This window comes from Haemaphysalis longicornis, unplaced genomic scaffold (assembly GCF_048455015.1).
Source record: "Haemaphysalis longicornis isolate Haplotype H1 unplaced genomic scaffold, Haemaphysalis longicornis Haplotype H1 scaffold_1, whole genome shotgun sequence".
NCBI classification, from domain to species: Eukaryota; Metazoa; Arthropoda; class Arachnida; order Ixodida; family Ixodidae; genus Haemaphysalis; species Haemaphysalis longicornis.
The window spans coordinates 241,021,140-241,035,124 of NW_027526203.1; the positions used below are offsets into that span (position 1 = coordinate 241,021,140).

Sequence of the window (13,985 nt, forward strand, 5' to 3'; positions counted from 1 at the left end):
TAGGAAAAAAGGGAATGGCCATGTGACATACAAGCTCATTTCCCGCACTAGAACATGACACCATACGCACAGCCGTGCGATTGGCTGAGGCCAGCAAAAGCAAATGCAAGTTAGGCAGGGGTTATAAGCTTGCAAAACGAGCTATTTCCACTTAAGTGTAATGCATATTCATTTTATAGTAGTAAGAATGCTGGGGTGAAACAATGGAAGTTACAAAAGAAGAACCAGTGCGCACTGTTGTTGGTACTGCGCGCACTATGCTTGTTTAGCAGCACAGCAGTGCGGTGCTTTGGCTTTGGGGTTGTCTCAGGCGACACTAGCCGATCGATGTAAGCAACATTCTCTTATGTGACCCTAATTTTCGACGTACCCCATGTATCACGAAACAATTAGTATCTACCGTAATAAAACCAAGCCAGGTGCAAATACAGTAAAAAAAAAAAGCAGAGGTGAAGAGAGGTGCGGAGCAGTATGGTGGCGACATCTAGGATGATTGATGGCAAACAAGGCTCCGCAGTCCGCTGCAGACGGGATGACTATTGAATTTCGCTAGAAGACCCTTCCTTGTGATGTCATGGCAGACGTCACAAAACACATGATTTGGCAGGAGGATTAAAATTTTAACTTAAAACTGATGAATTTCTTGGCGAATCAAGCATCACTTGCTGCCGGACAAGCGCTAAGGGCACTATAAAACCCAAAATCTTTCGAATAAAACAAACTTGTATTTTGTCTGCATGGCCCCTTTAATGTGGCAGTCACACTCCCTTAGGGTGTGCCGCCACTTTTGAGCAATACGGGGCTACCGTGAGGCATCACTTTGCACCACACAAATAGAAATCATTTGAAAGACCAACTGGTCTAGTTCTGATTGATATATAGAATACTATTTTTAAAATCGATTGCAAGTGGAAAAAAGCTTACAATTTTAAACTTGCAAATCAAATTTTGGATCACGTGTAGCTACATTCGACAAGAATTATGTAAAACTATACAATGTAAAGGAAAGACATTTTTTGTGTACTTAGAAGACATGCCAATTGGCCACATGATGACAGCAAATCGTTTTCAGCCAAATAGGTTTTCACCAGTTAGCTGAAAGCCAAATAAAAGCTAACAGGAGAAAATTGATTAACAGGTAACATTACACGGCTTAGAGCAGAAGAATACCATTTTGCACGTGTTGGCTGCACGCGTATTTCATACCTTTAAAATTTGGCTGCATTTTGTTATTATTTTACGTACTGAGGTATAAAAGTGGAAATATACGAGCATGCATACTTATGAGTTAGTGTTGAAAATGTGGAACCGTGTATGGATGTATATTGCGATATTTTAACCTTGGCAATTCAAAAATACGAATAAATGCAGCCAAATTTTGACGGCAAAAAATCAGCCTACTGCTAACGTGTACAAAAACTATCACTGCTCTGGTATGGGTGACAAAAATCAGGTAGTGAATTTTTCTTTTTAGACTTTTTTGACAGAAAGATGAAGAAATTTTGAAACCAATTTAATTCCGTCATTTAGCCACGAATTGGTATGTCTTATGAATGCACAGCAAACTCTCCAATTTCTGTTGAATTGTTTTCTATAAATCTTCGAAAATACATTACAGAGGCAAGTGAAGCAAAATAAGATTTTTCGAGTTTGAAATTGGGATTTGTCTATCATGCAATAAGATAAGTAATATTGATATTGCTCAAGACTAGACAGGCTGCACTTTGTAATGGTACATTAGCCATGTATGTGGTGCTAGCTGATGCACAGCAGTGACCATACAAATGTCCAAAACGTACAAGCACACACTGAGGGAGTACTGGTGCCATGCACCTTATTCTGGCATGATGCCCTGAAATCCGTAGTTTTTTTTTACCATGTAGTAGCTTACCACACAAAAATAAACATGGTTTATATCAGTGTCAGGAAAATATACATGAACAACCAAGAAAATGAGATTAAACAACTTTCATATCATTCCTCGGCAGTAACTGCATTGCAGATCTAAAGGTTTTCTAGTGTGCCGCAGCTCTTTCCACAGCACGTCAGAATTGTGTAGCTGTCAAGAAATGATGATTAAACAACTTTCATATCATTCCTCGGCAGTAACTGGATTTCAGCTCTAAAGGTTTTCTAGTGTGCCGCAGCTCTTTCCGCAGCACGTCAAAACCGTGTAGCTGTCTTCTTATCCTTTGGAGTTCCATGTGGCTGGAGAGGCTTTGCATGGTCCGTGAAACTGCCGGCACATAATTTAGAAAACAATTTGTAATGAATTCGAAGGACATGTAGTGCTGCCATAGGCTAGCTTGAACACTGCCAGTGAGGAAACACCACATAATTTAGAAAACAACGTAATGAATTCAACGAATAGTGCTGACACGGGCTAGCTTAAACACTGCCAGTAAGGACACCTCAAGCATTACCAAAGTGTACAGATAAACAAGGCACGCTTTGCGAGGCTTTACTTCATAATGCTAAGAATATGTAGCAGGCACAGCAACAACAAACAATGTTAATGCAGTGATTTCACACCATGGGTAAAACGGCATACTTACGAGTACATGTTAGTTTTATACGTGCTGAGCTTCGCTGATCTCTCACAGGATTGCGCTACAGTCAAAATAAACCTTGCGGCCAGAACTCTCACAAAACTGCGGCAGACCGCTGCCACGCGAAACCTTGAGGAGCTTGCACGTTGTTTTACGCAGAAATTTGATGTGTGATAGAAATTTTGCTATTTGGATATGTGAATGATCACTTTAGTTCTGTTTCATCAACATAACCTTTACATTCTGTAATTGCTCAAACATTTCACCTGCTTCAGATGGAAATGATACAGTTTTACTGAATAATTTTCAGTCAATAAAATGTAGGTTTTAGATTTTCAACTGGCTCTTACAAACAATCACTCTTGTTGGCACTACGCATCACACACACGCAAGCTACTGCAGCAATTTACCATTTAAAATGCGCCATTACATTACTCTTCCCTGGGATTCAACGGTGGAAAGCACAATGAAATATAACAGATCTACAATAACAAGGGTGGCATAGACCACGGAGCAAGAATATATAGGAGAGGAAACGCCCATTGCGGCCGGCGCGATCGAGCGACCAGATAATCACAATGATAACTACGGCGACCTACGGAGCTCCGCAGCTGCGGCGGCGAACAATTTGAGAGCGGCACCTGGTTGAATGTATGTTAAGAGCAATACTGTTGTTTGCAGCATTCGCCACAAGGCGTGAATCGCTATATGCTCGAGCTGATGCGCGACGCGGGGACGGAACGCGCGTTTATCTCGGACTTAGCGCGCGCGCGCGCGTGCGCGCGTCATCGTTTCGCAATGTCGGTGATGCTGGCACTTTTCAGTGCACTGTCGCATGACCAATAAATTGGCCGGTGCACTCAACTCGCTTCGAGCGCATGGCATGCGAGATAAGGCCGTGCGTTTACAGGTTTTACATTTTTTTGCGTTTACAGGTTTGTATTTCGGGCTTGCTGCTCGCGCAAGATTGCTTACGCATTAAAAGAAAATGCCCCTTTTATTCGCTCGTACCGGCCGGTTTATATTTGACAGAAAATTAATCGCGAAGGCGGGCTCTTCAGCCAAGGGAAGCGCAGAAGAGCGCACACACTCTCGCTTCGGCCACGGAATGTTTCGGCGGCCCGGCGAAATACCGACGCGATGCCGCGGCTGGGTTGGACTGGGCGGGCGCGAACAGAACGCTCGCCGGCCGTGGCGATGACCGCGCACTTCCTTCGCTTGCCGCCAGATGCCGGAAACTTGACGTTCGCCAAGTGCTTGTGACGTTATCAGGCTGCCCCAGGAAGCTCAGTTTCCCCTCCTATTTTATTCTTGCTCCGTGCACTAGACGCAGGAGTCGCAGTTTTCCGGTAATGCCCACCAGGTTTAAAGCTGCCTGTAAAAACTGCTAACTGCATCTCTGAGTCTCTGCCTGCCAACAACAGGCTACAAAAAACTGGCAAGAAAAAAAAATAGCTGCTTGGCAGGTAAAGACTGACTGCACTGCCTATATTCAGAGCATAGTGCCCAATTTGAGAAAGATTACAAACAAAATGAGTGAAAGGTTGTTTTTAATGCTCATGACAAATTCATATGGCTCTTTAAGAGTAACTGCACTGTGAAGACAGTCCTCGCAGCCCTTTAAACATGGTGCTCAACTACCCCCACAGAGACAAATAATTTAAAACGGTCGTCAAATAGGTGAGGGGAAACGAGTGCGGAAAACAGACTGCCTATTCAAAGCGGCCCAAATCGCGTTGCCATATGTTGCATAGTTTGCTGGAATTCTCTTTGCTTTGGAGGTTGTGTAGCCGCCAACATGCCCATCCACAAACGGCCGCGAAGTTGCAGCAGCAAGCCACATTTAGACTGCAGCACAGTCATTAGCACATACAAGGGCAGGCGATCACGAGAGATGAGTAAATTGAGCACACCACACACTGAGATGCTACTCAGTGAAAAATGTTAAACGCGTAAATTATAACGCATAATGCCTGAGCTATGCAGCTCTACCATTTCTGAAAAAGAAAAACAGTCAGTACCGAGGACTGTCACTGGACTGTCGCACGTATTGACAAAACCTGAGACGGGGTTCCATCTAAATACATGCGAGAAATGAGTGATTTCGTTGCGGGTACCGCTAACGCGGCACTAATAATTGAGGCCTAGAACCAAGAACTAAGCTACGCTAAAGCTTTAGCTAGTGATACTATATAATGTCTGTCTAGAGTTGTCCTTGCTCGGCTTTCCGGCATCTGCGACGTTTTTTTTTTTTTTTTTTTTGCTCTGTTGCGGTGATGCCCCTACTACACTAGTTGTATTATAAATTCATGTAAAACAATCAACAGCTAGAGGTACAAGACAAAGTTGAGCGACGCAAAACAGTGCAGCAAATTTACGTTACATTTTTCCCGCCACCGCGGGAGAAGCCTCTCGACTGTTTCCGCACTGAGCACCCACTTTCGACCACAGAGCAAGAAATCATGCATAAGACACAAGAAGGGCATCGGAAGGGTTTAAATACTGAGTGGTATATATAAACGACTTGCAACAGTTACCTTGTGAAATGGCGTTCCATCAGTTTCGTAAAAGTACACAGACGTCTCTAATGGTGTAGAATAACAATCAAGCTTTGAAAATGTATTGAGATGTAATTAAAATAAAATAACAATTTTAGTTTCTTTACTTATAGTTTTAAATATTTTACATAAATACGAAATAAAATGGCAACAAGGCAGACCCAGAACCAAGCTAAGGTGGATTCTAGCCACTTTAATCAATTAAGCTAAGGTGGCTGGCTAGTCAGCAGCAGGCCATCTGAGCGGGGCGGTTCTTTCCTCCCTGAGAAAGTTGCCGTGCTCAGTAGCAGCGTTTTTAGTTGGTTGAATAGCCTTTCTCTGAAGCACTTCTTGTAACAATCACGCGCTACATACGGGTGTGCAAACGCGTGAGACATTTGCTGTACGGCTGTACCTCCTTCACGCGCATTATGCGCGCCTATGCGTTTTATTCTTCTATACACAAAAATAAAACATTGGGCTGACCGAATCAAAATGAAAGCACGCACGCCCTTCCGCATAGATCCTAATCACAGCCATTCTTGGACATTTTTAGGACTCTCCCATTGCGAAGTCCCAGGGATGCTCATAGGCTGTGCTGTATGGTACATGGGATTTAGGTTCTTTTTGGAATGTCCTTAAGGTGTTTGGTGTTGTCTGGGTAGCGCAATTTACACACGTAACGCCACAGCAGTCCTCGTATATTCCGGTAATAAGATTGCTGTGATAAAATTATCGTTATTAAACATATTTTGAAGTAAAAGACAACGTAATAAATGCTTCCCGCGATGATTTTAGGCAAAAGTAATTCAGTAGTTCCGAAATCACTCTTCGAGGGGGACTAATATATTCGAAGTGGACTTCAACAGAACCTCATCGCTGAAAGGATAAATTGGCGCAATGTGTGTGTTTGTGTGCATGATTGGTGTTCGCATCACTGCGGAACATTCCTTCCTCGCGAGCGCACTCTCCTTTTTGTGCCCAAAGCATGGTTCTTACCCCATGGCTAGAATGTACTAGTGCACTCTACCGTGGCCTTTCAAACTCAGCGCCTGATACAAAATGTTAACGATGTTGATGACAATCATACCACCAACATGCTTATGAACCCGCGAGGAATGAGAAATACAAACGGGCGAGGTAATAGGTAAAATTCAAACTTTAACTTGGCGTGTTTCATTGTTTCTTTTCAAATTTTGAAGCTTACTGTACACCTAACCTGACAAATCATTGCTTCTTAGATTTGTTTTCTTCGGCGTTTGGCAAGTTTGGCCTTTGGCAAGTTTGGCGTTTGTCCGCTTGGTGGCACGAAGGTCTACCGAAGGCGCGAAGGCCCAAGTAGAGTCAGCACGTGCACGGTGCATCGCGTGCACTCCGACGCCTCCGATTCTTCTAAAACACCTCGCGATCTTGCGTGGCGAGCCCTGATTCGTTCATAACGCCGGACGAAGTGGTACAAGGTGGCGACGCTAGCGCACAGTACTCGACAGTACTGGCATTGCTCTTCGCCTCTGGTCCGCCATGGTCTCCATACAAGATGGTCCCCGAGAGCCACTTGTCCTCGTTTCACCTGAAGCTTCTTTTCTTCCTCTTTGTGCTGCAAAGACGGTCTCCAATCAGTGGATCTCATTTTTGCAACACGGAGAGGGAAGAAAAGAGCCTGAGGCGATTCTAGGGGCACCAGCAGCTGTTCGCTGCGGCCTCCTTCACTGCCCTCCGCCGTGGTTCGGTCTGAAAGCGGTGAGCGAGCGCTTCTGCGCACCAAAACTCTATCTCTCGTAAGGCGCGCTAGAGTCGCTAAATGAGCTTTTCTAGTGCCACTAAGGCGTCTTACTCGAGCTTGTACCGAGGCACAGCCACGAATCTGTTGTGGGAATTGCCGTACCCTTGCTTTAATTTCGTTGGTGCTCTTTGGACGTCACTTATATGTCACGTCAGAGTGTACTTTCGGCCATCGTCGGCGTCGCCCGGCGTTTACGTGCGTCAGCGTGCTTCGCCAAAGTGCATGGAAACTCGCGCGTTCGCTGGCGATGCGTGATATGTGTATTCGCCTGGCGTAGGAGTCGACGCCGCAAGTGGTGCGAGCAGAAAGCATCCGAAAGAGGACGGCAGCTTTCCGGTTTCCATTCCGGCTCGACTGTTCGTGTCACTAGCGTCCGAATGTCATTTGAACCAAATGTCATTTGACTCAAATGCCAAGTCGTGCTGCTACACTGTTTTGAAATGCCATTCGGCTAAAATGGCATTCGAGCTAAATGAGCACCGAGAGAGACATTTAGGATTTCAAATGCCATTTCTAGCACTCTCGCACGCAGCGTCTTCGATCGGCAATAAAAAATGTAATACTTCCGAACGTAAAACAAACAATATTTTTGTTTGTGGAACTTTGTTCACTCTTCATTTACTTAAAATATGAAATCAACATATTTAATTTTCATACTCTCAAAACCGGTGGGTCAGTTGCAAAAAAAAAAAAAAATACTACGCAAACAGCCACCACATTAGAGTCAAAACTGGTCTCTTCTAATTTTATATCATTTTACTGCCTTAAACTGCTCCTAAATTTGATTGTTGTATTATTGTACGAAAACGGAATGGGGTGACAACAGTGCCACTACAGCACAGTGAGCAATTGTGAAAGCTTTCAAATGCCATCGAAATTGTAGTGTACCACGGCAGATTCTGAATGGCATTCGAAGCACCCCATTTGAGTCAAATGACATTTGGTTCAAGTGAAATTCGGACCCTAGTGTAGCCGGGGTATAAGCTTGAGTTCCATCCGTGCCTGGCGTCACTTGAAGGTAGTATCTATTATCCTGGCAAGCGTGAGAATTACCACAAGATATTTTGCGTGGTAGTCGCCTCTCATTGGCTAAGCACGCTACACGGAAATTCTATCGGATAAACATTACCTAAAAATCCGTGTTTGCAGCTGCCCCTGTGGCTGTGTGGTATAGTAATTAGTTTTGAACGAGAAGGCTCAGGTTCGAGTCCGACATCGCTGTTATTTTTTAGCCATTTTTTGCTCATCTTGATTTTGTCAATACTTTTTACTCTGGTTTTTACTATATCAAGGGGTTGATGCACAGGACTTCGAGAATGGGTTGAATTATATTACATTTAAGTTGTGTTTTGTGTCGTTCATAGGTTTGTTGCAGTTGAGCTGGATTTGGGTAGGTTATGACGCGTTTGGTTAGGTTACGCTAGGTTCAGGTTATGTTGGGCCGTAATATTATTCAGGCAATCCTAGGCCAGCCAGCTTTTATGGAAACTGCCGTGAGAATTTCCCTGAGGTAATTCTCACGGCTGCCATGAGATTAGAGCAGCCAGAAACTGGGCACAGCAAAGTGGAGAGGAGGAACATGCTCGGCCAGGAAGTGTGAGAGCAAGCGACGAGGAGCCGACAAGCAGGTGTAGGGACTGCACGGCACAGATGCACCTAGTGATGTTAGCTCTGACCGGAAGGTGCTTCTAGTTGGGAGAGACAGCATATGCTTGGCGACATCAGTGTCTGATGCCGATGAGACCTAAGAAAAGCCAAGTTAAGCTAGTCAGGGCCACTAGCTCTGCTGTTTCCTCTGTCTTCGCATCACAATTGCGAAGGTGGTCAAATTTTTTCTCTTGCGATAATCGGCTGCCTTGAGACAAAGTAACGTAAGCTATTTCTGTTCAAAAATGCCCATTTCATTCGTGGCTCGCTTTTCTCACATAGGGGTATGGCTTCGATAACGTTTCGTGCTTTGCAGGCTTCATCACTTGTAGTATTAGCATGCAAAGCCTCGTCTACACGATCGGTCCGTGAGAAAGGAGGTTATCACTGCCTGGAATTTCTCAGTTACAGTAAAAAATGCGCACCCTAGATGGAGGAAAATCCCGGTGGGACGAACTTGAAGGAATCTTCAAAATTTATTCGTATAATTTGTCCGAAGTGGAGGTTTTTTGCATTGTGCACGTTACAAGAGAGCAAAAGTGTTGTACATGTGAAGCGGTGAGCGCGCAAATCGCTGTGAAACGTAAAAAAACCAACCGCACTCTCTTCAGTTCTCCTCATTATGCACCCCTGGCATGGCCTAAACGTCATTGAGGCCATGGCTGTCCGATCGGTTGTCACTGGTCAACTTTGTGGCTAATTTCTCGCATTTCATGTGACGATCCGCCGTCGTCAGTGCTGTGTATGACCCTCTTCTATGCTTGAACCTGTAAGCACAGTTTTGCCGTTTTTGTGTTTTGAGTGCGCGCGGGGTTTGAGTGATGAGCTCAATACTTCCCTTTCAACCAGACCATTCTACCACAAACGTTTATTGCATCAAATACGCCCTACCAGCCCGAGCGCGCGCTTGCGACCAGGCACCCATGCCTGCTTTCTTGTGGCACCAGACCGGAAATAGACCCCTACACGTTGCGGAGAAAAGGAGAAAACTCCTCGGACTGTGATATATCGAAGGCTGCGGAAGAGAACGCCGCAAGCTGCTCCCCTCTCCGGTAGAGAGCGTGCAACTTTCGTCACGTTGTCTGCGGTCGAGTTGAGAGGGAACGATTCATAATGCGTAGTTTCGGTGATAGTGAACGGATTTTCGTAATTCTTGCTTGAGGGGATTACTTTACTTTACCCCAAAATGCATTCCTAGTAGTCGATGGTAAGTGCTGCAGGGCCCCTTTAAGGTTTTGTGTTTTGTAGTGCCCCCAAGGCTTATCCGGCAGTAAACGATGCAGTATTCACAGGAAAATTAAGCAATTTAGGTTAAAATTTTGATTCTCCCGCAAAATCGTGTGTTTTCATGGCGTCTGCCGTGAAATAACGACGGGTATTGAAACGAACTTCCAGTGTGTCATTAGGCTCTGCAGCCTTGCTTATCGTCAGTCCTCCCAGATGGTGCTGCCATACTGAGCCGCGGACCTTTGTCCAATGTTGCTTTGCTTTTGACCGTATTTGCACCTGGCTTCTTTTTGTTATGCTAAAAAGTAATTATTTCGTGAAACATGGTTCACGCTCGACAAACAGGGTCACGTGAGACGTCGCTTACGCCAATCAGCCAGTGTCGTGTAAGACAACTCCAAAGTGGCAGACTGCTGTCCAGCTTAAACAAGCATAGTGCGACCAGTACCAACAGCAGTGCGCATAGGTACTTCTATGTTTTGTGTATTTTCGTAACTTGCATTGTTTACTCCACCATTCTTGCTGCTGTAAAATGAATATGCATTACATTTAAGCGCAAATAGCTCATTAGGCATGCTCATAAGCCCTGCCTAATTTGAGTTTGCATTTGCTGGCCTCAACCAATTGCACAGCTGGGCATATGACAGCACAAGTTCTGTTGTGGGAAATGAGCTAGTCGGTCGCATGGCCGTTCCTTTTTTTTCCTAATTATAGGGCTTATTTGAGCGAAGTGTGCATTAAAGGGACACTGAAGCAGGGGTGAGACAGCTGCGCATATTGCGCCTTTTTGATACAATTCCATGTTCCTGCGCCAAGCTGCTCCAAAAGCACGAAAATGGTTAAAATTGCTCCAAACTGCTCCAGAAGAGCCTTAACGGCACGGATTTTGATGCACATGTCAGTTTCAGCGGGGACGAAAGCCTCCCGCATCCCAGTCACCGCTTTTATCATGGGTCAATCGCAAACACAGAAATGGCACAAATAGAAAGACTGAAACGAAGCAAGCGATAGCTTCTAAAACTCGATTCGCCTTCCGTCCGGGATCGCTGAAACGGCCTCGATTAGGCATCGCTGTGGCAACAAACATGGCCGCCACCTGATCTGGCTGCTACCAACGCGCTCAGTGCGCATCGCTGATAGTTTCCTTGGTTTATTTTGCCCTATCAGCTGGGTTCCAGTCTATTCATTCTATCTGTTGTGGCTCTGAAAAGGGACGTTAACGTGGGAATATGGTTTGAGATTGGTGCCAGATTACGGGAAGTTGCGCGGCTCGAAAAAAAGTTCATTGAAATGTGGGGCTACGACTTCGGAGTGGTTTGTCCTTGAGTGCGAAACGCGGTGCGCGTGGCTATAATCGGGTCGTGAAGTGAATTTTTTGGCTCGTTGTGGTGTTATAAAATTCTGAGGTGCTGCTGTGCTTCGAAGCGCGATCGCGAGCCTCGGGGATGGAACGGTCGATACGAAAGTTGCGGGCTGTGCTGCGGCGCCGCGACCTGTTCAGGCTGCGCCCAATAGCTGTAGGACTACAAGGTTGCCATGGAACGCGACTATAACACTTGATGTATGCAATAGCTGTAGGACTACAAGGTTGCCATGGAACGCGACTATAACACTTGATGTATGCAAAGTGAAATTTAATGCCAAAATCTAGGTGGCTAAACAGTAACGCTACTCAAATGACCATACGGTGAACTTGCGCCCCGTTGAGTTTTAGCTCGAAGTTGCCAAACTGTTGCCGTGACTACAGCCTGGGATTACAAAAATAATAATTTTAGCATTAAAACGGCAAAAAAATGCCACAATTGCGGAGCCTTTATATTTGATAAGAGTTTTAGCAGTCCGTCTGTTCCGTCGTGTACCGGGACTCGGCTGGGCACTTGGGCATTCGTAGCGGTAGGGGGATTAGTTCCGCAGGCCTGCCTTCGCCTTGTACGCACCTCCTCGTCCTTCCGCGTGCACAGGCGCAGACCGGTCAACAGACGGACTGCTAAAACTCTCTAATGTTAGCGGCAGTTTTGTTGTCAGTTTTGCGTGCAGCCGCAATACAATATCACCAGTTAGGAAAAAGGTAGTGCAGTTAGTACTTTATGATACTCTTAAAAACTCTTTCAGGTAAGGCTGTCTCAGTGTTCTGTGTATTCAAAACTGATGAAATGTGCACTTGACCCCGCAAATTGCGGAAATAATGATTTTTTAAGCTCACAAGACGATGTATTAAATGTCCCTAACTGCTCCAAATGAAGATTCTTCTGCTCCAAAATCTAAATTTTGCTGCTCCGAAAACTGCTTCCAAATCTGTTTGGGCTGTCTCACCCCTGCTGAAGTGATTTGTAAACATTGCGGGATTACTAGCGCAAATTGTAGTTCGGAGTCCGTAGGCATTGTTTCGACCACTCTGGCCGCGTTTACGCGAATTTATTTAGTAGAAAAATCAATTCGAAAATGCTGTCCTCCTCTCTTTACGCTCGCCCATTTTCTGTGGCGTTTTCGTGTGACGTCAGCAGGAGATGAGCTGGAAAATGGCTGCGCTACTGCACGGTTCGCCGACCAGCCGACCTACCGATCGAGTCAGTCGGCCCAGCGTTTCGTCCGCCGGCCGCCGACGGGTCGTCGCTATTCGCTCGCTCAATTGAAACTAAGCCACAACACCTTTGTGAATGAAAGAATGTGCCTTTCCTTACTTTGTTAGTTTGTACACTGTGTCAAACTCAGAGTCCGGGTCGCTCCACACAAGCGCTGCACAAGTGCACATGCGACGCTTCGCTGACTTTACGCTAGTAGGAAAATCTAAGGCCAATTGAAGGCGGGAGAAGAGTCACCGAAGTCAATATAGGTACTAAGAAAATAAAATCACCTGAAACTTTTACCGTACAGCGCAAAACTAGGGATCAGGAAGCACTTTTTGTGCTGAGTAAACAAGCACAGCGGTCAGCAGCACGACCGCACATCTGCGAACGCTTTTCCGTCAAAGAAATGCAATTGCTAGACGTGAGATATTGTGGAAGTTTAGGGGACACTTACTGCAGGAGTGATATACAACAAATAGTCACATAAAGTGATTAAAATGCCTAAAATAATTAGATGTGTAAACTGGTCATACATTATAAACCTTATATATCCAAACCAGCCAGCACCGGCTCGTGGCCTATCGGTCTGAGGCGCTGGAATTAGTTTTGAAAGTCGCAAGTTCGAATCCCCGAGGGTACATGTATTTTTTTTTTGTAAGTTGATTTTTTTTGTATGCGGCCGATCTTTTCTGAACTGAGTTCACCATTTTTGGGCCGTAACGTTAACTGCTCCACGAGCGAGATCGCAGAACGCGCGCATACTGACAATGACACGCTAGCGAGTTCTCGTTGGCGTGCTGTTGCCACAAGCACCGACTGCTTGCGGGCAGTGGGCCCAGGCCTGAATCAGCACACCCTTGGCCTGGTGCGAACTAGCTTTTTACGAACAGACATGAGTGAGGCAAGCTCCGAATATGCGGGAAAAGCGCATGGCATTTAAGAGTCTGCGGTGACGCGGAGGGCGTTCATCCACTGCGTAGGCCTCGTCTAGTGATTTCTACGATTCCAAGCCGCCCTGGGAGGTTTATCTTAGATATTTGACAGCCGACAACATGGCAAAAGCGCGGTACGGCGATAATTGAGAAATCGAGAATGCCCATCCAACAACGCCATCAGATGTCAAGCATGTTGTTTTACAGAACCGAAACCGAAACTTTTGATTGCTAACCTTGGGCATCGTCCAATCACGGTGCCCCCCCTCCTGACGTCACAGCCTTTAGTTGGTGCGGCCGCTGCAAACCGCGCATAGTAGTTTTTCTTCTTTCGCGCCTTGTAAAATAATTACCGATTTGTCAACCGGATAAATGATGAATAGTGTGTTAATTTGAGCCAGTCTACACAGTGCAAGCAAAAACGGGAGCTTGACAAATTCACTTCAGTGTCCCTTTAAAAATGGTGTCGGTGATTTCAACTCGCCAATCCTTCGAATGAACCAAACTGAGTGAATAATGAAAGCGCCCGTGCGTTGAGACTTTGGCTTCTTTTGTACAGGTGCGCCTCATAGCCCAGGTGTAGTTTTGAAGCATGGAATGCAGTTTTTTGGTCCCTGCCACTTGTATAGTTCTGATCACACGTTCTGATATAGTTCTGATCACACGTTTCCCAAACTAAGTTCTCTAAACAAAATTACCTCAACCCCACGTTGCGTTTTTGCTGTTTATCTTAAATTCGTACT

General features: G+C 45.4%; 1 protein-coding gene across 2 annotated transcripts in view; it reads left to right on the forward strand.

The window, feature by feature from the left end:
- The first annotated feature begins 6,418 nt into the window (after positions 1 to 6,418).
- The window catches only part of LOC144143233 (uncharacterized), a 52,955-nt gene continuing 45,388 nt past the window's right edge, over positions 6,419 to 13,985 (forward strand). For both annotated transcript variants that reach the window (XM_077675024.1, XM_077675019.1), the window contains exon 1: positions 6,419 to 6,826. The gene's annotated coding sequence lies outside the window, so the exon portion shown is untranslated. The remainder of the gene's footprint in view (positions 6,827 to 13,985) is intronic.